We start from the raw sequence: 24,757 nt of genomic DNA, 5'->3' as shown, positions 1-24,757 counted from the left end.
ACGTGCACAATGACACTCAATGAGTGCGAGGAAAGCCTTTGTTGCGCTCACAATACAGCTGATGTGTGTATGAGTATGTGACGGAGAGAGAGAGAGTGCGAGAGAGAGAGAGGTTAAAGGGTTAACGCTGGCTGGTAGATATCCGGTTTTTCAATAAACAGTTGCAGTATCAAAAAACTGATTTAATAACCAATATGGAACAGTAATATTATTTGAAGATTCCCCGAAAGGAAAATTCTAGAGATTCATTAAAACAAATTAATTAATAGAATAAAAAAATACCTTGATAAAGATGTCAGTCAAATTTTTAACAATAATAATAATGCAAAAACATATATAAATACATTCTAAATAAAGATACGATGGGATAGGATATGATATGATACAATAGGATGGGATACAATACGATGGGATATGAAGGAATGGGATACGATGGAATACAAAATGATGAGATACATTACAATGGGATACAATACGACTGGAATGGTATATAATGAGATGGCATACGATGGGATACAATACAATGGGATTCGATGGTATACAATACGATGGGATACAATATGAAAGGATCGGATATGATGGGATGGGATAAGATAGGCTACAATACAATGGGATATGATACGATGGGATACAATACGATGGGATATGATATGAAGGGATGGGATATGATGGGATGGGATATGATGGGATACAATACGATGGGATGCAATTTGAAGGGATGGGATATGATGGGATGGGATCCGATGGAATACAATACAATGGGATACGATACGATGGGATACAATACGAAGGGATGGGATATGATGGGATGGGATACGATGGAATACAATATGATGGCGTGGGATATGATGGGATGGGGTACGATAGGATACAATACAATGGAATACGATACGATGGAATACAATAGGATGGGATGAGATACAATACGATGGGATTGGATATGATGGGATACGATATGCTGGGATACAGTACGATGGGATACAATACAATGAGATGGGATAAGATGGGATGTGATACAATTGGATGAGGTATGATACAATGGGATACAATATGATGGGGTGGGATATGATGGGATGGGGTACGATGGGATACAATACAAATGAGATGCAATAGGATGGGATACAATAGGATGGGATACAATACGAAAGGATAGGATATGATGGGATATGATATGATTTAAAAACAAGTCTGTTGTTCGCAGTTCCAATCTTTCACTGTTTTTTCGTGAATCAAACAAATGACGCATGATTGCACAGAAAAAAAAATTTAAAAACTAATTTTAAAAAAAGTATCTTCACCAAACTTTTTAATCCATAAAATCTGAATCTGCTTTCTGCATTGGCATTTGAGAAATGTTTGATATGACATCTCTCTCTCTCTCTTTCTCTCTCTCTGTGTCAGTATTAGCGTGATCTGTCCGTGTGTGTGTCTCATTAAGTGCTGTCCAGCATTAGTTCTGTCAGTTCAGGACAGGTGCAGTGGTAATGAGAGGCTAACACTGCATGCTTCCCATTATAGTATGCTTAATCCAGCCGCAGCCAGTGTGTGTGTGGTGCAGCTGGGGGTAAGAATGTGTGTATGTGTGTGTTTATAAATGGGTTGTATATGTTTGTGGAGCCTGAAGAGAGAAAGAAAAAGAGTTGTTTGTGTTTCCTGGCACTGTGATTGCAACTGTGTTTGCGTTATTCTCAAAATGTACACTTTAATGGCAGTTCTGTGTTTGCATCTTACGCTGCCGGCTTAGGAGTAAACTTAAATAAATAATGGGGGATATTTATGTTGTAGAAGTTTTTTTACATGACAAGCATACGCATTGTTAGTTACCATCATCATCATTATCGTCATCCACTTAAAAAGCTAGACAAGTAGACAAGTGGAAACGAAAAGTGAAACAGCTGGAGATTTATGAAGTACTACAGACATGGCTGAAGAAAGAGAGACTCTCTTCATATAAAACCTAAAGAAGAAGCACTAGAATAAAGTACAAAAGTACAAAAAAAAAGCAAGTAAATTTAATAAATATATTAAAAATATATATGTAGATGGAAGCAAAAGGTTTACTCACTTAACTAATCATTTTTAGTGCAGACAATAGATGGATGAATGGATGGATGGATGGATGGATGGATGGATGGATGGATGGATGGATGGATGGATGGATGGAACAATAAATAAATGGATGGATGGATAGATAGATAGATAGATAGATAGATAGATAGATAGATAGATAGATAGATAGATAGATAGATAGATAGATAGATAGATAGATAGATAGATAGATAGATAGATAGATAGATAGATAGATAATAATAATAATAATAATAATAATAATAATAATAATAATAATAATTATAATAATAATGCCTTTGATAAATAAAAAAATAATTAATTAGTCTATAGAATACAGCTATTATTTTTAATAATTAATAATTTCATTTTAATAATTTATAAATTAACAAATAAACACTAATAATTAAATAAATAGTAAATAAAAAAATAAAATACATAAATAAATAATAAATAAAATATAATTATAGGACAGAATAAAATGAAAAAATAAAACTTTTTAAAAACCTTTTTATAAAAAAGGAAGAAAGATAGAAAGAAAGAAAGAAAGAAAGAAAGAAAGAAAGAAAGAAAGAAAGAAAGAAAAAAGAAATGTGAGTTGGATTTTATATTTAACTAATTAATTATAATCTGAATAAATTAATTATCATGCAAAACTTGCCAATGGCAACCACCCACAATGACAGTGCAGCCAGCAAGTCTTTTTTTGATTGGTTGATTTGCAGGTCTTTAGTTCACTTACCCAGATATGAAAACAAAATCATTAAAATCTTTTTTATCATCAATCATTTATCATCATCATCATCATCATCATCAACAGCAGAACTGATGAGGTCATTAGCTTTACACGCAATAATGCGCTGTAGAAGCACTGAGGATGTTTTCATACACAGATATCAGTGACCAGTAAGAGACGGGTAAAATGCTCCTACTGTATGACCTGGAGTTACTGCACTGTAAAGAATGTTTATTAACTTTACTTAAAAAATGGAGTAAACCTGTTGCCCTACAAGCGACAAGTTGACTTTACTTAAAAAATTGAGTAAACATGTTGTAACTTGGAACTTTTAAGTTGATTCAACTTTACTTGTGTCATTATGGCTTGATTAGTTTGGGACTTGTGGAGCAGTGCATCGACGTGTTTGCTCTTCACACTAAACTGAACTTCAACTCTGAAAACTGAACTGACACAGTTTCAATTTACTAGAACTTCTATGTGAAGCTGCTTTGACACAATCTACATGGTAAAAGTGCAACAGAAATAAAGATGAATTGAATAAACCCACTGCCTAAGTAATGTCAATTAATTGTTTTAAAAGCAACGGGTTTACTAGTCAACTAATCGCTTTTTACAGTGTGTACAGCGGAGACTCTTCCTCCGTCTTGTCTTTGGAACCAGAGTTTCCCTCCAGAGCGCAGAGATATAAATCCAGCTCACGCTTCTCTCCTGACCTCATTTGACTGCGCTGGCCTGCGTGTTTGCTCAGGTCTCTGACACCTGTGTGAAGGTGTACGCTCACTAAAACATAAATAAAAAGAGCTGGCGCGATTACTCTTCTGCAAACACACCGAGGGCTAATTATGCAGCTTCTTGATTTCTGCAGATGCTGCATTCACACACACGCATCTGATCCGAGCCATTCACTCCAAACAAACTGCAAGTAACTCTTTTAACCAAACAGTATTCTGATGTATACTCTGCTGCGTGTAACGATATACAGTTGAAAATTAAAATGAACACAATGGTTAATTATTTCATTTCTTCTTCAAATATTTCCCAAATGATGTTTAACAGAGCAAGGAGTTTTTCACAGTATTTCCTATAATATTTTTTCTTCTGGAGAAAGTCTGACTTGTTTTATTTCGGCTAGAATGAAAGCAGTTTTTAATTTTTTTAAAACTATTTTAAGGTCAATATTATTAGCCCCTTTAAGCAATGTTTTTTTTTTTTAATTGTCTACAGAACAAACTGTCATTATACAGTGACTAGCCTAATTACCCTAAATTGCTTAACTAACCTAGTTAGGTCTTTAAATGTTACTTTAAGCTGAATACTAGTATATTCAGGGTTCATAGTATATTATATATAATACTAGTATATTCACCAGCCTCCACCGCGGTGACTGAAGCTCTGCACATAACTTTTGGTCAGCGGAGAAATTAAAATGGTCGTGCCCAACTGAGTCTGGTTCTCTCAAGGTTTTTTTTCTTCACTCCTATCAGGTGAAGTTTTTTTCCCCTCTCCGCTGTCGCCACTGGCTCGCATGGTTCAGGATTGGTAGAGCTACGCATCGATGAATTTGCTCTTCAGTGTTTGAACTCTCAGTAATGATTTTAAACCACACTGAACTGAGCTAAACTGAACTGAACTGAACTTAAACACTAAAACTGAACTACACTGTTCAAGTTACTATGACCATTTATTTATTTATGGCGCTATAAATAAAGCTGAATTAAATTGAATTGTATACGGTCATAGAAAACCTGGAAAAGTCATGAAATTTTGGCATTATCCAGGCCGGAAAAGTTCGGGAAAAACAAAAAAAAACCTCAAGGTTTTGGAAAAGTCATGGAAATTACATTTGCAGTCATTTAGCAGACGTATTTGTTCATTTCGTTTTGCTTGTGCTTGCGAAATTCAGCGCCGTGAAAAGGTGTAGTATTAAACAATAAGATTAGACACTAATAAAAGTGAGCGATTGCACCATATTTTAAATTTGTTATTTTAAATGATCTTCTATTGGTCTAACGCTGTCACCTGATGCGATTTCTCAGGTAAAAATTCACCAAGCTTGAACTTTCGAATGCCGTGAAATGTGAAACTTGTCGCACGTGCTTGCGTTTTTAGGGCCTCATGTATGAAGATTTGCGTTGATATCATACTGAAACACTGTGTACGGACAAAGCTGTAAATGTGCGTACACAGTAAAAAATTCAGATGTATGAAACACTGCATATGTGGAATCCCACACATATTCTCTTTGTACATCTAAATTAACGTGAAACTGAGCGCACGTGCACGAGCACAAAACCCCTCCCTGCCTCCTCCCCTGTATGAATATGGTAATGACTCTACTTTGGCAAAACCAAATGAAAAAGCAATGGCAAAAGCAAGCAAGAAGAGAAACTTTGAACAGAATGTGAACTGGAGGTGCTGCTATTGGAGGTAGACTGGAGAAAAACTGTGTTATTTGCAAGTTTGTGCTCCGGATTTAATAACAAAAGAAAAAAATAGAGTTGGAGAGTTCAGCTGATGCGGTTAACGCAGTTGGGTCTGAACATCGCACTGTGAGTGAATTAAAAAACAAATGGTCTGATGTAATGGTGTAAAAGTTTGTCGAGTCTATAGCAGCGTGAGCGGCCTAGCTCGTAAGACACATGACAACAAGTTTTGACACATTCGATCATGAACTCAGTTCGAATCCAGCGTCTGATGAACTCTTCTTTTCCCATCTACATATCAGATTTTGCCTACTTTTCATCACGAGGAAGACAAGTAGGAATCATTAATAACAGTGTGTGTGTATTATGTTAAGCGCATTTGAGCATCACATATAATTTGCACATTTATTGAATGGAAATCTTTCTGATTTACGTATGCAAATTCATCTTCAGATGGCACCTTTATAGCAACGTGTGTGCAGTCGATCACTCCAATTACATTAGGAAAACCGGCGATCGCTGCAATTTGCGCTTTAATGTTTAGCTGGTCAACTGCATGTTATGGAAACCTTATAAACCTGCAAGACATGCGGATGATCCCATCCCATACAGCTGCCATTGCACGGCTCAAAGATACTTTGTAGTGTGCAATTTAACTCAACTGCATCTAGGAGTCGCCAATGGAAATAAAACAGACACACAAGAAATGCACGTACACCAGACATGAAGTTGGCGAGGACCAACACATTCTCATGTTCAATTCATCGTTAGTAGATACAAAAGTGAGCGTGAAATCTGGCGTAGGCAAAGTTTTTGTGCGTACACAGCGTTGATACATGAGGCCCCTGGTCTGCCACATTCGCATGCCTATGAATGGAAGTGAAAAGTGCAGCATGATTGCAGCTTTACAATAGCAGTAATTGTATCTACTATTACTAGTTTAACAAACTATTAAGATTATCTTAAATTAGTTTGACAAATATCTGTATACTGAAATGGAGATAAGTTGTTTTTACTTCCTTTCTTGGCCAAACATGTGGTCTCACATCATTAGTGCTGTGTAAGCATCATCTATAAAAATGTTTATGAACCCTCTAAATTGAAAAATCGTCACCTTTGATTTATAAGGTTCCATCTGCATTCTGAATGATTTTGAGATATTGAGCTTCAAGTTCCACATAGCGAACAGTATGTGTGCAACATTTGTTTTTTAAATAAAAAGTCTTCAAATGTAAACAACTTATGAAAAACATCCCATAATGTAAATAAGTTGTCATTTAATAAGAATAAGTCAATAACTCAATTTTGAAAAACTTGAACCTTATAATTCTAAGCTGACAAAATATCTAGTAACATATTATGTGCAAAGATTAAATTAATGAGTTATTAAAACTATTATGTTTAGAAATGTGTCGAAAAAAGTATCTTCTTTCAGTTAACCAGAAATTGGGGGAAAATATTGAGGGGGGCTAATAATTCAGACTTTAACTGTACATATTTGTGAAGAATACTTTCGGTTGAAGTCTTTCTCTTTGGTACATGTGTGTATTTAACAATGTGTTGTTTTAACAACTGCAGGCGGGGAACTTAATTTTTTACCTCTAGACTTGTTTTGTTTATGTTGTCAGGCTCGAATTTATATCAGGAGTCCTGGCAGGCATCTTGATTTCAAAACGACATCAAAAAACATGTCAGAAATTCAAATTGAATTGATGTCAATTGACTACCTTTGATGTCAAATTGGCATCTAGCAGTGGTGTCAAAAAACATGCCAAAAACTGATTACAGGATTGTCCTTTGATCAATATTTAATGGCAAAGTTGGATGTCAATTTAATGTCGTTTTGACATCAAGATAGTTTTCATGCATTGAATACAAAATTCGGTATAAATCTGGAATTTGGAATTGAAGGTTTTAGCTGAATACAAATTTTCTTACATCATAATACTTTTTGGGGGCGGCACGGTGGTGGTGGTGCAGTGGGTAGCGCTGTCGCCTCACAGCAAGAAGGTTGCTGGTTTGAGCCCTGACTGGGCCAGTTGGCATTTCTGTGTGGAGTTTGCATGTTCTCCCCGTGCTGGCGTTGGTTTCCTGCAGGTGCTCCGGTTTCCCCCACAGTCTAAAGACATCTGCTGCAGGTGAATTCTTCCAGGTTAGTGAATCCTTCCAGGTTAGTGGTTGAGTGTTGCTCTAACAGCCCACCTCATAAAAACTAGATGTTACGAAGCATCAGTATGGTGTGGCTAAATATCAACTTCGACATACATGGCCTTGTGTCATTGTTTTGGTGATCAAAAGGTGTGGATTGACAAATGGACATCAAAGTTTTGACATCAAATCGATTCGCATTTTAGCCGTATTTTAACATCATGCTTCAGTATATAACAACGGTTTATTTCCACTGGTCTTAGAGCACAATGTAACTGCAGCAGAGTTCAGCTTTAAATAAGAAAATCATCAAAACTCTTTTTTTGTTTGCCATTTTTGAGTGAGATGCTAACGGTCTAATCCGATTCAATGATTTATGCTAAGCTAAGCTAAGAGTGCTCCCTTCTGACCAGAATGGATTTAAAAATGGTAAAACTCAACCGTTTAACTCTAGGAAACTAGAAACTAGAAACTCTGTAAAACGAGCCTTTTTTAAGTGGACTGTTCCTTTTAGTTAAAGTTTCACTGATCTAAAACCTAAAATAAGCTAAACTAACAAAAAACTAACTAGTCGTTTTTTCATATTGTTTTTACAGTGCAGTCATGGTTATCTAAAGGACAAAATATCTAATTTATTCTCTGATTTTTAAAATTTGTGATGAATCAACCAAGCGTTTTGCTCAGAAATTCAAGGTTTAATAATAATAATTTAAAAAAAACGAAGGTTTAGTTTCGCCCACAACTGAACTGAAAATTTACCAAATAATGGCTTCAAAACCAAGGTATTTATTTATTTTATTTTTTAATTTTTGTGGACAATCACACCCAGAAACAATCATATCATACCAATACAATAAAAATGCTGGGTTGTTATAACCCGATGATGGGTTAAATATGGACAATCCCAACCTTTTGGGAAAAAAAGGTTTTACATTTTAAAAATTAAACAAAATGATGAGTTTGTCGATGCAACCCAGCATTTTTAGAGTGAAAAAAGGCAAAAATTTAGAAAAAGATAAATCTCAAGTCTCTATAGACATAAGAAAAACGCTAGCTTGGTGAGACTGACTCGACATCGGTTAACCAAAACACAACCCTGCTATAATAAACTGAAAAGAGCAGCTCAGCCGGAAAAATGAACTGTCATAATTTATGACAATTCTATGTCATTAAAAACCACATCATCAGTGCAAACCATTGTATTCAAAAGAGATGTTCTCCAAAATATATCATAAACAGCTCTTAAAACATTAAAAGATGGGTGAAATTTTCCGTTAGGAGCTTGTTTGAGAAGCTCAATGCACAATTTGTCCGGGTTGAGGAACAGAGGAGTTTATTCGCCGCAGTACCCAAGGGCCTGATCCGGTTTCTTCCGCTGAGCCCTTTGTGGGATTTTACCCAGTACATTCACAGCACTCCGAGTTCCAGTGCTGAAAATCAACAACTGCACAACGACTTCTTTAAAGGCTGATGGGGTGTGGTGCCAGAGGACAGAATTCGGGAGTAAAAATGACACGACGGCCCCTGAACGGACTCCACCGAGCGCTCAGTGTTGTGTTTCTGAGTTCCTGACTCGCTCAGATAAGATGAACAAAATACCTGAACCCCGCAAGGTGCATTTCAGGAGCATGAGACATTGATCGAAGCGATAATATCTGGCAACCGTACAATTCAGACGCATTCCTGAGGCCTGCGACCGCAGTGTGGGACGACAAGCACAATGCACAGAGTTCCCGAGACAGAACTTGGCAACCCCGAGAGCCTCTAAGTGGGATAATATGGTTAACATTCCTTTGCATCCCCTTAAGAAATCCAATATGTGCATATCAATGCTTCAACCCGAGGCCTTACCTCTCAGATACAATGAAAGAAAACACTCACACTAGGCAGTTAGTGTAATTAGGGCTGGAAATCAAGATTTGGAGGAAAAAGAAAAAAAACAAGCGCTGGAACAGAATGATTTATGTCTTCTGATGTGCGGCGAACACTGAGAAACTGCTACTGAAACTCCAGCACACCACTGTAAACACAAATGATGTTTTAGTTGCACTATGAGCGGTCACGGTCTCAATCGTATCATGCAAAATAATACAAAACACACTGATTGTATTGCAACGTCTCTGCTGATTGCACGCTGGGCCGCTTGTTTGCATTGCAGATGGGGTGAAGGTTTTGCAATGTACACATTAATTATAGCAAATTTGTTTCTTTAAATATTGGGTATAGAGTACACCATATTTACGTAAGATTTGCATGTTTAGAAATCACTTCAAAGATACTGTTTTAAAAAGTCTAAAAGTGTATTATAAAGAAACCAGTGGACATCTTGATGTCAAAACGACATCAAAAAAACATCAAAAACACAAATCAATCTGATGTCAAATGAATACTTTATAGTCAAAACGACATCAAATTGACATCTACCACATCAAACAGTGATTACAGGACTGTCAATTCGACATTGTTTTGACATCAAGCTTGCTTACATGCAATGAAGACATAAAATACAGAGTAAATTTGGAAGTGAAGTAGGGCTCAATTTTCCTGAACAATATAGCGATTTTGATACACACAGACGTTTTATAATGTGAATCTGAAACATATTTCCAAAGCAAAACAATTAGATCTTTATCAAAGACCTATGTCTCTAAAAAAAAGGTGTAACAAACTAGCTGCGTCCAAAATTACATACTTCCATACTATATAGTACGCTATAAACAAGCAAGCCGAGTAGTATGTCCGAAATCATAGAATTCGAAAATCAGTATGCGAGAAGTACCCAGATGACCTACTACTTCCGGCGAGATTCTGAAGTGTGGATCAGATGGACGCTATGCTATCCCATCACGCCCTTGCGAGAGAATTCATGAATGGGAGTGAAGCGATGCAACGGACGTGGGTAGGTCACGTGATCATGACAAAATGTCGAATGTAGTACACCCGAGTTCTATTCGTACTGTTCACAATCATCCTGTATAGAACATACTTTTCTAACGGTCGAGTAGTACGTTTAAATTTAAATGCAGTACCTACTGAGTAGTAGGCACAGCCTCAGTCTCTAGAACAGTCCTATCGCAAAAATAAATAATTAAATAAATGAAATAAAAAATGTATGTGTCCACAGATTTTTTTTGCCATGCGTAGATCTTAGATCACCTCTTTGTGACACTTTCTTGGCATTTCCAATGGAGGTGCGCAGCTTGACCGCCAAAGTCTCTTTAGGCAAGTCATTTCACTCAACGGCCATCTTTGAAACCCTGTCTGAATGGGGAAACATCAAATTCTCCAAAACTGCTTGCCAATCTCATGATTGAATTTCATGTTAGGAATCACCATTAACATAAACAGCTGTCACTTTAGTTTCATTTCTAAACATCCAAATCCCACAAAATCTGCAGAAACTCACGTCTGGTCCAAACCACTGCCCCAGAGTATCGTCTATAACGATCGATGATTGGCTACTGTACTAGTAGGTGTGGCTTAATTCACCATATTGACTGTTACACTTTTCTCCATTCATAAAGATACGAGTGACATGTCTTGTGCATTCTATAGTCTTTGTTGACCGTGCAAATTTGGAGCAGCACGCTTGCGTAAATGAAACTTGTATCAGAACTACAGCAATGTTTTGTTATTTTGTCATAGTTTGAGAAAACAGTTGATGGGCGCTCAGCAATGACAATCGACAAAGAAGCACAAATCACATTTAAAATGCTGTAGGAAGAGACGCTCCTCATGCTTTAAACACACTTTTTAGATGCAACATGTGACTGACAGGTCTTACAAATAACCTGGTTCAGCGATATATCAGGCAAAGTAATCCCACATCACAGATGTTGACTTTTTTGGGGGGGCACTAGGTCCTTCTGTGCAGAACTCATCATCCCTGTTTTATGCAGGCTGTTCAGTCTCCAGTTCTCACTCTCTTTTCAGACGCACTACGTTATGATTGGTTCAAATAGCATACTGCAGGAAAATCATGCTGTAAGGGGATTCAGAAATCTTGCATGTTCAAATTCAATATTCGCGATTTCGATACGATTTCAATTGAACGCACAGCCCTAATTTGAAGCTTTCAGATGAACACAAATGATCTTATTAGAATACTTTTTGTATTGTTATTTAGGTGGTCAAAAAAGCATCAATGTGTGCGTCTCAAATGACGTCAAGGTTTTGATGTGTTTTTGACGTTAAAGTGGCTTGAGGGTTTAACAGAATAGTTCACCCCAAAATTCATTCATTCATTCATTCATTTTCTTTCGGCTTATTCCCTTATTTATCAGGGATCGCCACAGCGGAATGAACCGCTAACTATTCCAGCATGTTTTACACAGCGGATGCCCTTCCAGCAGCAACCCAATAATGGGAAACACCCATACTATGGCCAATTTACCTATAGCTCCAACACGGGGAGAACATGCAAACTTTACAAAAAAATGCCAACTGGCCCAGCCGGGACTTGAACCAACGACCTTCTTGCTGTGAGGCGACAGTGCTAACCACTGAGCCACCATGCCGCCCTCAACCCAAAATCAGTTTCAAGTTTCTTTATTTTGTTAAAGACAAAAGAAGATATTTTGAGAAAAAAATGTAACCATTGACTTCCATAGTAGGAAAAACAAATACAAAGGAAGTCAGTGGTTACAGGTTTCCATCTTTCTTCACTCAAAAGATGACGTTCGCTATTTGTTTAAACTACTTAATATAAATGAGGTGAAACAACACAATTCTTGAGGTTTTTGGGGGAAAAAAGTATTTGTTTTATGTCCAATTCACTGAAATTTGCAAAAACTAATAAGTTAACTTAATTCTTTCATGTCGTCCATCTTCTTTTGAGTTCAACAGAGGAAAGAAGCTCAAACTGGACTGGAACAAGTAAAGAGTTTGGTTAAATGATGACAGAATTTTCAGTTTGGATGAACTATCCCTTTAAAGAAAACCCTTTTCAATCCTCATAGAAAACACACGACCTTTTGTGCAATGGTAAGATTCCAATGAACAATCAATGCAAATGAACAACCGTTAAATGATGGAACGTAACAATGAAATGTTTCGATGATGATGATAGCACAAAATACTTGGGAAAACAAAACCGCTGATAAAGCGCCCGTCTCAACTGTTGATCACTGCATATTTTAAACCCAAATTCATTATCAGGTCTGTGCATTTTCTGAAAGTGGGCCCCGAGCGCTGTAATTTGAGCATCTCTGCCATAGAGTCTGTACACAGAGAAAAACAAGCGCTTCCAATGGAGGAGATAAGAACAACATGTTAACATAATAAAAGAAAAATAAGCCAGCCTCCAAAAGCTCTTTATCGCGCAGGTAAGCTGGCACCGCGTTCATGCTAATGCTCGCGCTCAGTATCTGACCTCTGTTGTCCAACATCTTTTACTGATCCTGATACATTCCTCCACCAATGATCTCTTTCAATTTCCAAATGCTTGTGAATCAACTGATCCGAGGCCAGCAGTAATGAGCCGATGACATCATCGGTGAATAATAAAACGCACATAAACCTCCGCTGCTTGACGGCCTGACTTGAGTGTAATGATAAGCATTGTCCGAACGCTGCCAGATATTGAGCTCATTTAGTCATTCTCTGCGAGCAGACGCTGCAAAAGTGCTAACCCGAACATGACCCAGTTCCTTAGACCGAGTCTGCGTCCGATGCCAAGATCACGATTACATCCCTGCCAAAACATTTCGAGCAAGCCTTTAAATACTGCCCCTCTCTCTTTCCTGCGGTGGGCAGCACTGCTGAAAGGCTGGCATAACTCACAGGGCTGACTGTGCTGCGCCTTCAGGTTCAGGTCTGGATTTTACCACCTCAGTGAAAGCCAGTCTAAACACACATATCATGAGAGTGAGGCTGGACGCTGGCAACGTGCCAGTCACACCACTGCTGCAGTATTGACTCACTGAGGTGAATGTATTGAGAAAAAAGACAAGGGATGTGCAGTATATTATCATTTGAAATATACTGGTAAAAATCATCCCCATAATAAAAAACATGGGTAATACTTTACTTCAAAGGAGTGTTCATAAGACACCTTTATAATCATGACATAACACATCATGAACTGTCACTGAAGTGCTTTGAAATGTGCATTTTATTTAATATTTGACGTAATCTCAACCATGAAGAGAGGGTGGGATGTAGTTTAGCTCCTCCCCTTTTTTACAAAACAGCCAATAGTGTTTTGTTTTGTCACAGATTTGCCAGTGAGAGTAGTTGAGCTTAGGCACATCGAATGTGAAGCATCTTTAAGGGGGCGGGGCATGTCAGATACTAGAAAGCATTTGATTGGTCGGAAGATTTGATGAGAAACTGAAGTATGAGGTGGCGTGCATAAAACCGTGGATCCATTTAGGCGGAAGTGACAAACTCCTAACTTTATTTACAAACTGCAATGCACATTTTGATGCTGTTTCGGTGCGCACTGACTTATAGATTTCCTATTAACTAACATTACCGATGGTAACATCTAAAAACTTTCATGGGACCTTTACTCGCTCGGTTTTGTCCTTTTAAATGGAAAGATGGCATTGTTTAAAGGAGCCTTTATCACGACAACTTGATGTTATCGAAAAAACTTTTTCATAAATCTGTCATAAACATGATCATCATGTCACCTGAGAAATCTGGCTTCAGTGACTGATAATTTAAATGGATAGCTATAAAGAGTGCAATTCATGACACAAACCAATCTGTAACAATAATGACTGTTTTCAAACAAGTTTCCATCTCTCTGCCATCGGTTTAACAAATCCCTGCCCCCTACTTACGACAACAAATTTGTTTATTTTTATTATGTATTCTATTTACAGCTAAAGTCATAATTATTAGCCCCCCTGTTTATTTTTTTCCCCAATTTCTGTTTAACGGAGAGAAGATTTTTTAAACAAATTTCTAAACATGATAGTTTTAATTTCTAATAACTGATTTATTTTATCTTTGCCATGATGACAGTAAATAATATTTGACTAGATATTTTTCAAGACACTTCTATACAGCTTAAAGTGACATTTAAAGGCTTGACTAGGTTAATTAAGTTAACTAGGCAGGTTAGGGTAATTCGGCAAGTTAATGTATAACGATGGTTTGTTCTGTAGACTATCGAAAAAAATTGCTTAAAGAGGCTAATAATATTGACCTTAAAATCGTTTTTAAAAAAATAAAAACTGCTTTTATTCTAGCCAAAATAAAACAAACAAGACTTTCTCCAGAAGAAAAAAATATTATCAGACATACTGTCAAAATTTCCTTGCTCTGTTAAACATCATTTGGGAAATATTAAAAAAAGAAATTAAAATCCAAAGGGGGGTTAATAATTCTGACTTCAATGGTATGGGTTAAGAATTGACATGGTGGCTCAGTGGTTAGCACTGTCACCTCACAGCAAGAAGGTTGCTGGTCCGAGTCCTGGTGAAATCAGTTGGCATTTCTGTGTGGAGTTTGTATGTTCTCCAACGTGTTGGGTTTCCTCCAGGTGTTCCGGTTTCCCCCACAGTCCAAACCCATACGCTATAGATGAATTGGATGAATTAAATTGGCCGTAGTGTATGAGTGTGTGTAAATGAGTGTCTATGGATGTTTCCCAGTACTGGGTTACAGCTAGAAGGGAATCTGCTGTGTAAAACATATTCTGGATAAATTGGCGGGTTCATTCCACTTGGGGGGGCCCCCTCATGAATAAAGGAACTTAGCCTAAGGAAAACGAATGTATGAATAAATGAATGAATGAATGAATGCCCTGTCCACTGCATTATTAAAAATAGGAAGTATAGTAGTGAACCATCATCTTTGAGAAAGAAATATGAATGATCAATATTGTCAATCAATAACTCATAACTATGTTGTTAACTGAATGTAGGAGTATTTACACACATAATGCAAAGTGAACTCAAAGGATTAGGGTCTAAACAGATGTGCAGCCTTAATTTTAGCCCAATAAGTGAGGCTAACTTGGAAAGAAAAGGCTTTAATTTGCTAGGCATAATAATTGGACTCTACAGCATTGGATGAAGCTCATGTGGTCTGATGAATCCAGATTTGCCTTGTCCCAGAGTGATGGTGCATTAGACTAAAAAGAGAGGGATGGACACCCATCATGCCTAGTGTTGAATATAAAAGCCTTTGGGGCCAGTGTTGTGACCTGAGGATGCTACAGTTGGTCTGGTTGAGATTCAGAAATGTTATGAGCTCAAAAAATTAAATCAGCTGACCACCTGCATGTACTGAATGACCAGGTTATTCCATCAATGGATTTTTTACTTCTCTGACAGAAGGAAATAGGACTCACTAGCCTCAAATTGTGAAAAAGTGGTTCAAGGAGCATGAGATTTACACATGGACTGGCCACCACAGAGTCCAGACCTTAACCCTATTGAGAATCTTTGGCACATGCAGAAGCAAACTTTGCTCAGTGGTCTGATTCTACCAGCATCTATACAAGATTTTGACAAAGAATGCAACTCTAGGCATAAATAAATGTTGCGACACTGAAATGATGCGACTGTGAATGCATGCCATTATAAAAAGCTAAAGGCGGTCCAATTATATTAGACCGTTACTTTATTTGGACAGGCTACGGGTGGATGGATGAATTGATGGAGCCATGGCGTCTTAATTAAATTAAATTAAATTCATCTTTATTTCTATAGCACTTTTACAATGTATATTGTGTCAAAGCAGCTTAACATAGACGATTATAGTGAATTGAAATTGGGCCAGTTCAGTTTTCAGAGTTTAGTTCAGTTGAGTGTGGGTTAATTTTCACTGCTGAGAGTTCAAACAAGACCAAATCAGAAATGAATCTATTGACAGCCCTAATACAAATATTTAAAACACACAGATGAACTATCATAATACTTCAGCATCTGAACTCCACTCTCCAGCACATCTGAAAGAGCTGCAGTTCAACTGTAAATCCGTCCAACATTTATTGACGGCTCCTTGTTTTCTAACATCAGCTGGGCCATAACACTGACAGCAGTCATCTGTTTACAGATGTGCTCTGATTAACTCACTTACATAAACAGAAATCACAATTCATCATTTTAATTGGCACAACCTGCAGTAGTTTACTAACAAATCTGCTTTGGGTTGCCTGGAGAGATTTGCCTCCTGTGGTGATGTTGTTGCTTTGACGAATTGTGACTCCTATACTTCCAAAACGAGAGAAGAAAATAAACAGCTGCGCAATATTTGCCAATTGCACATCAACTGTGATTATATTTTGTGTCTGCAGATTTTGGCGTATATTTTAAAAACACTTTGACAGAAACTGCCAAGAGGCATCTGAACACATCTCAGTGTGTCTGAGAACTTCACAGAGATTGAGATTTATGAATATGCATGCAGTGAGTGCAAACAGTATCTAGCGATCTGCCTCGATGTCTACATAGAGACTGAACTGAAATGGAACCTCATAAGTCACTGATTTGGAGAACTCTGAACAGACACAGGGTTTCTGCTGGTTCAATCAAGTCAAATTTAAGACCATTATGAATGAAATTTTAGAATCTTTTATAATCTACTACATTTCCTCAGAATTCCATGTTTACATCTCAAAATTCAGACTCTTTCATATTAGAATTTCAAGTTTATTTCTAAAAATTCAGACATCGCCCCTCTTTGATATGAGACTTTTCATATAGGTATTCTCAAAATTCAGACATTTTTTTCCAGATTTGCTCTCCCCTGCATAATTATTAATATCTCAAAATTAGCTTTTTTTGTTCTTTGTATTCTGAATCCTTTTATTATCCTTAAAATTTCATGTTTACATGTTAAAATTCAGACGTTTTCATGCTGGAATTCCAAGTTTATTCCTTCTACAGAACTAAACGTGAAGGATTTTTTTTCTACTGGCCATTGGTTGGTCTAACTGTGCTGGAGCACGCCGGATCCAGAACCTCTGAAATCTGATCAGCCACCTCATTTTACCAATCTCCCCCCAACCACTCTTCTACCTGTCAACCGTTCACTTTTACTTTCTTCCACGACTCGCCAACCCTCTTCACTTTTGTCCGCGACACCCCTTCAACATCCAACAATCCCCCCCGCCACCCATCCCCCCACTCTTTCGTCCACAACGACCCCGCTCTTCACTTTCGTGCATGACACCTCTACATCCTCAGGTAACAAGCCGGATCGGGTACCATGATCTTTTCTCGGACCTCGCAATTTACAAATTAAGCACTGGTCTAGCAGAAAACTTGCCCCATCAAAAAAGACCTACAACACAATATTTCAGTGAATTTAAGACTTTTTACAAATAAGATCAGCTGAACACCTCAATATACTGATTTACCAGGTTATGCCATCCATGGATTTCTTTCTTCCCTGACAGATAACAATGGTAGGATTCACAGACCTCACATTCTAAAAAAAAAAGTGGTTCAAGCAGCACGAGGCATCATTTTTACAATTGGACTGGCCACCACAGAGTCCAGATCTTAACCTTGTTGAGAATCTTTTTTTTTATCTAAAAAATCTAAATTTAATTTTATTTTTTTTACTAAAATTTAGTTTTTCAAATTTGTTTTAAGACTTTTTAAGACCCCACAGACACCCTGTAGACATTCAACATGCACAGAAAGTAGGGTTGGGTTATGTCGACCAATTTGCCATTGTACGATGTCTAATGTGAAATATTGCGATAAACGATGGCATCGTCTTTGTAGGCGGCGGATAATTAATTATTCATTAAGAGCTAATTAATTCATAATGAATTATTTGTAGCCTACAGTTTAAACTACCTGACCCCCCATGGTCTTTGTTTTACTCATAAACAAATAAAGATAAGTTACACACAAATTACCACCTGTCAAACTCTTTTTCTGTAGGACTCTGGCATGAAAAGGCGGAGTGATTCGTGTCGTTATAAGGGTGTCGACAAACTTGGTTGGTAAAAAAAAGGTGCACAACCAACAGCAACCAACCAACAGTATCTGAGGTTTTGGCTAAAATTATTATGAAGTACAAGCGTGAAAGCGAAAGATTGAAGCAGTGTACTGGCGCAGTGACACATTACCTGATAGATTCAAAAGACGAAGAGTCATTAGATAAAGACAAGGTTAAACAAATATCACGTGTAACAACTATAGTGAGACGCCATCCAGCGGTACATCCTTGATAAACTGACAGACGTGCACTGCTCTTTGGGGTTTTGTGCTCAAAGCACCCGCTGACTGCTGGAGCTCATACGTGTGTGTACGCTGCAGTGCATAACAGATTGTGTGTGTGTATGTTTATGTTATTGCGTGTGTGGTAACATGATTGGTCACATGGTCACATGTGCGTTTTCAGCAGTATAGTGTGGAAGGAGGGGTTTTCAGAAACGCAAGGTGGAGCGCCAGTGTGGACGTGTGTAACGAAGGTCAGCTAGTAAGTGCTGTGCAGGTAGACCTCACTCCTCTGACCTCTAAAGGTGCTCTAGCGACAGACGCTAGAGGCCATGCTCTGTACCCTCCTTGTTAGAGCAAATGACTCCCATGCGGAAGGTTGCCGGTTCGATTCCAGCTTGGAGCGGGTTGGGTGGTGTAGGACCGGTTTGGTTACATTTTTCACGAGTGGGTTGCTGCTGCAATGGGGGAGGGGCGGAAGACCGTGATGCAGGCTCAGCATGGGGATGTCTATCGGCCATCGGCGATGGATGATGGCATCGTCTATCGACTCAACCCTAACAGTTGAGTAATAGTAACAGTTTTAGTGTTAGGAGTGTGGTTTCTGATGCTGGATAAGTAGACAGCTCATTAGGTTTGGGAACCGAGCAAGAATGTGAGCAAGAGAAACCGTTCTAGCATGTAAATGTTCCCAATAAGGAAACAGGCACCACTTCTCCTGCGCCCATTTATAACACCCTACAACAAAATAAACATCTGTTGAACACAGGGGGATTATGGGTAACTTTTACTCAGGTCTCGTTCCTGTCGAAGCTGCACAGCGTGATTAGTTTAACGTGTTAAAATACACACATATGCACACACGTCTCCGTCGCTGGAGAGCTGCCAGCCATTCTTCTAAATAACCCTCTATGGCCGCCGCGGTCCATAAGTCAATAAACATCACCTCCTCCACGCCTTTAAAAACCACCATCCCTCACTGAACTCGTTTAAAAACCGCCATCGCTCTCTCCAATCACTTCAAAACCACCATCCCTCCCTTCTCACCACATTCCTCCCTAAATCCACAAAGTGACGGGGACACTGACGCTAATCTGCAAGCAGCCTTACTAACTGATCTGAGAGCAGCTCAAATCAAGAGTGATTCAATGGTTTGAAGTGATCATTCACTAAATATGGATTTTAAACTGTAATCACTGTTAAAAATAAAAGGTTCTATTGAAATATAAATGATTTAATCACCTTTTCACCCCATGGAGCTCTATGCTTACATCTCAAAATTCAGACAATTTTTTCCAGAAATGTTCGCCCCTACGTAATTGTTTATATCTCACAATTTAGATTTTTTTGTTCTATGTATTCGGTGTCTTTTATAATCTATTATATTTCCTTAGAATTCCATGGTTATATCTCAAAATTTAGACTTTTCATATTGGAATTCAAAGTTTATTTAAAATTCAGACACATAAAGTTGTTTATACTGTATATCACAATTCTTATTTCATGAGTTTACACCTCGTTTCTTTTTAATCTAAATTTCCTGAGTAGTCCATGTTTATTTCTCCAAATTCTCCAGAATTTTTTCCCCAGTCATAAATGTTTATAGCTTACAATTCTGATTTTTGTTTTGTATTCTGAGTCTTTTTTAATCTTCAACATTTCCTCAGAATTCTATGTTTACTTCTTAAAAATTTGACAGTTTTTGTTAGATTTTTTTCCGTCATAATTGTTTATATCTCACAATTGTGAATTTTCTTCTTTGTATTCAGAGTGTTTATTTAATATACTATATTTCCTCAAAATTTACTTCTCAAAATTCAGACTTTGTTTTAGATTTTGTTTTTGCAATTTTTGTTCTCAGAATATGTGAAAAAAATATCCCAAATTTCTGTCAAAATCTTTTATATTTACTTGGAATTCCATGTTTACATCTACATTTTTTTACATTTACCTTTTTTTTTTTGCAATTTCAAATTTTCATTTTGCAATTTAAATAACAAATTTCTCAGATTTTTCTTTAAATTCTGAGTTTACACGTCATCTTGTTTTAATTTAATATATTTCCTCAAAATTCCAAGTTTACTTCTTAAAATTCTGAAAATATTTTCCAGAATTCTTCTCCCCCACATAATTGCTTATATCTCATAATTTAGATTTTTCTTCTTTGTATTCCGAGAATTTACCGATTATAATTTTGCAGAATTCCATGTTTACATCTCAAAATTCAGACTTTTTTTACTGGAATTTCAAGTTTACTTCTTAAAATTTGGATTTTTTTTAATGTTTTCCACCTTCATAATTGTTTATATCTCACAATTTAGATTTCTTTTTTCTTTGTACTTGGGAGTGTTTTTAATAATCTATTATATTTGCTCAGAATTCCATGTTTACATCTCAAAATTCAGACTTTTCCATATTGAAATTCCAAGTTTACTTCTCAAAATTCAGGTTTTTGTTTTTTCAGAATTTCTTCACCCCTCATAATTATTTATATCAATTCTGATTTTTGTGTTTTTAATTCTGAGTTAATGTCTCGTATTTTTTATCAATGATATTTCCTCAGAATTCCATGTTTACGTCTCAAAATTCACTTTTTTTCAGACTGAACCTTCATTTTGGAATTATTGTTCTCAGAATGTGTTTAAAATGACACATTTCTCAGATTCTTCTCTGAATTCTGAGTTTTTGTTTTTCATCTTTTTATTCCTTAGATTTGCGTTTATTTCTTATAATTCTGTCTTTATTTTCATTTTTAGAGTTTTCATTTTGCAATTCTAACTTTTGTTCTCAAAATCCGTTTGGGAAAAAAACACACAATTCTGATATTTTCCCTGTGAATTCTGAGTTAAAATAAATCTCAGCAGATGATTTTGCTCATTTAAATAAAAACCCTGAGCAGTTCTTGAGGGAACCAAAACAGTTAGAGTGACATTTCTACTTTGAGACTATTCTGTATTCATGAAAAAAAAGACTTTCGAATGACTGAACTTATGCAGAACAGACGTTTCTATCATTATTTAATAACACAAAATGATTCTTGACTACAAAATCAGCAGATTGCAAAGATTTCTAAACCATCATTTGACACGATGTGAGAAACATCAACAAATGAATAAGCAACACAAGCCTTGTCAAGTAATGCCAACAGTGCGATAATGAGTGTGAAATAAAATAGTACAAAAATAATCAAACAATAAATAAACAAAAATGACAAAATTAAAGCGGTAATATTAATTTAACAAGTAAACAAGTGATAATGAGCACAAATGTAGTGACAGAGACCCTGCAGAGCAGCTGTGTGCATGTGCATGCATGTGTGTGTGTGTGTGTGTGTGTGTGTTGACAAAGGGTAATGTCTTTCATTTGAGGTTAGGAGAAAGTGGAGTTGCGCATGTTCCTGCATTCCACAAACATGATGCTTAGATTAAGGGGGAGGGTGTGTGTGGATATTACACATCTGCGACGGTTTACTGTAATGTGTGTTGACTTTAAAAGCTAATCTCAGATTGACCACATCTGGCCATAATTATCCGCCATTACAGGCAATTTCGATGATAACCATCATAAATAATGGTCCGTTCGGATTAAATATCGCAATCAATTAATGGCTAATAGGCCTGAGCCAGATTACAGTGGATTACAGGATGCACCTCGGTCAGACGACACATGCTCGCAGCGGCACATTTCTCACACGCTCTCTGAAGCCGTGCTGACAGGACGACAATGAGATATGCGCTATTAATCACTGTTAATTGCCCACTGCTTACATGGATGAAAGCGTGTGGTGACAGAGCAAGACGCCTATGTAGACAGGACTTTAAACTTTGGCTTTTTACTGTGCTAAAGAAATGGATTCTGTGAGCAAAGATGCGTTAAAACGTTGACAGAAGTGCCATTTATTATGATAGAAGAGCTCATTTGAACTCTCTTTTCATCAGAGTATCCTGAAAAACAAACATTTAGTGGCGGGAAAAGATTAATCGCATCCAAAATAAGAGCTTGTTTCGACAATGTATATATAATGTATATGTGATACACACACATACATAAAAACAAATACATTTTGTAAAAGATATTTACATTTATATGTAATTTGTGTCATATGCACTCACTGGCCACTTTATTAGGTACACCTGACCTACTGCTTGTTAATGAACATTTCTAATCAGCCAATCACATGGCAGCAACTCAATGCATTTAGGCATGCAGACATGGTCAAGACGATCTGCTGCAGTTCAAACCGAGCATCAGAATGGGGAAGAAAGGTGATTTAAGTGACTTTGAACGTGGCACGGTTGTTGGTGCCAGACTGGCTGCTTTGAGTATTTCAGAAACTGCTGATCTACTGGAATTTCCACGCACGACCGTCTCTAGGGTTTACAGAAAATGGTCCGAAAAAAAGAACATATCCAGTGAGCGGCAGTCCTGTGTGTGTAGTACACTACAGCAAGTGATAAGCAAATAAACACTTAGTTTATGTTGTCATTTTTAGTCAATTTTTTTGCTTCAAGCTCAAAGAAAAAATAAACTCATAAGAATCATTTAAAATGCTTATATTTATGCATTTATTACTGAATGATAGGGTATGTTTTACATATTAGGCAACTAAAGCACAACAACAGCCAGTGTACATTCATTATAAATATAATGTAAATTAAGTTTTTAGTCAGTGAAATTCAGAAAATTTTTATAGTTCTTGTTTGAAGTCTGTGCATCTCCTTCTCCATTCGACATGCTGGAGAGGAACAGACTGCGCAAAAGGAGCGCAGAGTAGGTTTCATTGAATACAGCTCTCATCTGATTGGCTAAGAGGTACGAGTTGCCTGCTTCTGCCAGGAAAGTTTAAAAAATACACACACACGTATCCAGGGGGAGTCGTACGTGAAAGAGGATTTGCACATTCTCATTCAGGATGAACTCGAACGTTTTAAACATTCAAAACTTTTTGTACACTCTTTTACAAGCTGTATACAAGCTCTTACGATGTTTGCCTTTATGAAAATGTATTTTTATTTTGTGTATTGTTTTCGTGAATATAAATAAATATTTTACGCACGTGAATTTGGCTACGCAAGTGTACATCGTGTCTTTTGCGTGAATTTCTTTTGAGTCTTATCTGACTCCATAGATTGTTTACACAGCAGAAAAGCGTGTGCTTTTATGGGCGGGATGTGGAGCCGATCAGCCAATCGCAGCACATTATGACGATGACCAATCAGAGTCACTTAAGGGCGGGCCTTTCAGAGGAGCTATGAAATTTGACAGTCGTTTTCATGTTAGCTGAGTAGCTGTGTATAATCAAAGTGAGATATATGAAAAAATAACGCGATTTCCTTCAAGTGAAACACGAGCACACATTGCTTTGCATCTTATAAACACAACCAAGCCTTAATATTACATTCTGGACCACCCCTTTAAAATATATTCAGATAGAAAGCAGATCATGTAAATGGTAAATTATTTAACATTTTCCCTTCATTTCGTATTAAATACACGCTGTAAATTATATCAAAATCACTTTAAACACTATATGTAAATAACTTTGACATGGTGTCTATGTTATTGCATCTTTTTCTACAATATGTTTATATTGTGTATATACTTTTCTCCCTCTCTCTCTTCTTTATTATATGTATATTTGATATTTTTGGTATTTATGTTACGAAGTGTTCAGTGTAAAACCGGAAGTCTTTTATTTCGAATTAATTACCATTGCGGATATAACGGACCCACAGAAAGATCGCACATGATCACGGCGTCTGAGCTGTGCGGTCTGCTACGGACTAAAGGTTTAGCTTCTGGTTTTTTGTTTGTAGAACAAGGTACTGACACTTCGTTTAATATGTTTGTTTTGAGTTTGTATATTGAGTTTAAGTGATGTCTGTTTGTTTGTATACGGTTTTCATATTTGCTTACATTTGGTTTCATTTTCTCTTTGTATACAAGCTCTTACGGTGTTTGCCGTATGGTGCAAGGTGTTCGGTGTATGGTGCAAGGTGTTTGGCCAACAGTGTAAGGTGTTTGATGTAGATGACGGCGTCAGTAAAGTGAATGCTGCACTGAAAATAAATCATGGGAAAACACCAGTGAAAGAGTCAATCCTTTATTGAACCAGGGAGCTAGACTATAAAAAAAAATAAGGCTTTTGTTTTTGAAAGACGTCCAGAACTAGGCATCTATACTTATATAACACAGCATTTAGCGCTCCAGGCAAAATCACTACTAGAATCACAAACTTGCTCTTTGTG

General features: G+C 37.0%; 1 protein-coding gene and 1 long non-coding RNA gene across 40 annotated transcripts in view; both read right to left on the bottom strand.

Moving 5' to 3' along the window:
• Positions 1-24,757, bottom strand: part of nfixa (nuclear factor I/Xa) — a 253,724-nt gene that overhangs the window by 159,193 nt on the left and 69,774 nt on the right. The gene's annotated exons all lie outside the window — the stretch shown is intronic.
• Positions 16,930-24,757, bottom strand: part of LOC147837523 (uncharacterized) — an 8,240-nt gene continuing 412 nt past the window's right edge. Inside the window, exons 1-4 of the long non-coding RNA XR_015477028.1 lie at positions 24,243-24,757; positions 20,944-23,611; positions 20,191-20,902; positions 16,930-16,991 (exon numbers count right to left, since the gene is read on the bottom strand). The exon at positions 24,243-24,757 is cut by the window's right edge and continues 412 nt beyond it. This is a non-coding gene — a long non-coding RNA (uncharacterized LOC147837523). The remainder of the gene's footprint in view (positions 16,992-20,190; positions 20,903-20,943; positions 23,612-24,242) is intronic.

The sequence above is a fragment of the Danio rerio genome, chromosome 1, assembly GCF_052040795.2.
Source record: "Danio rerio strain M-AB ecotype USA chromosome 1, GRCz13ab, whole genome shotgun sequence".
Classification (NCBI taxonomy): domain Eukaryota; kingdom Metazoa; phylum Chordata; class Actinopteri; order Cypriniformes; family Danionidae; genus Danio; species Danio rerio.
The sequence above is the reverse complement of the archived record's forward strand: the minus strand, read 5'-3'. Positions and strand labels throughout refer to the sequence as shown.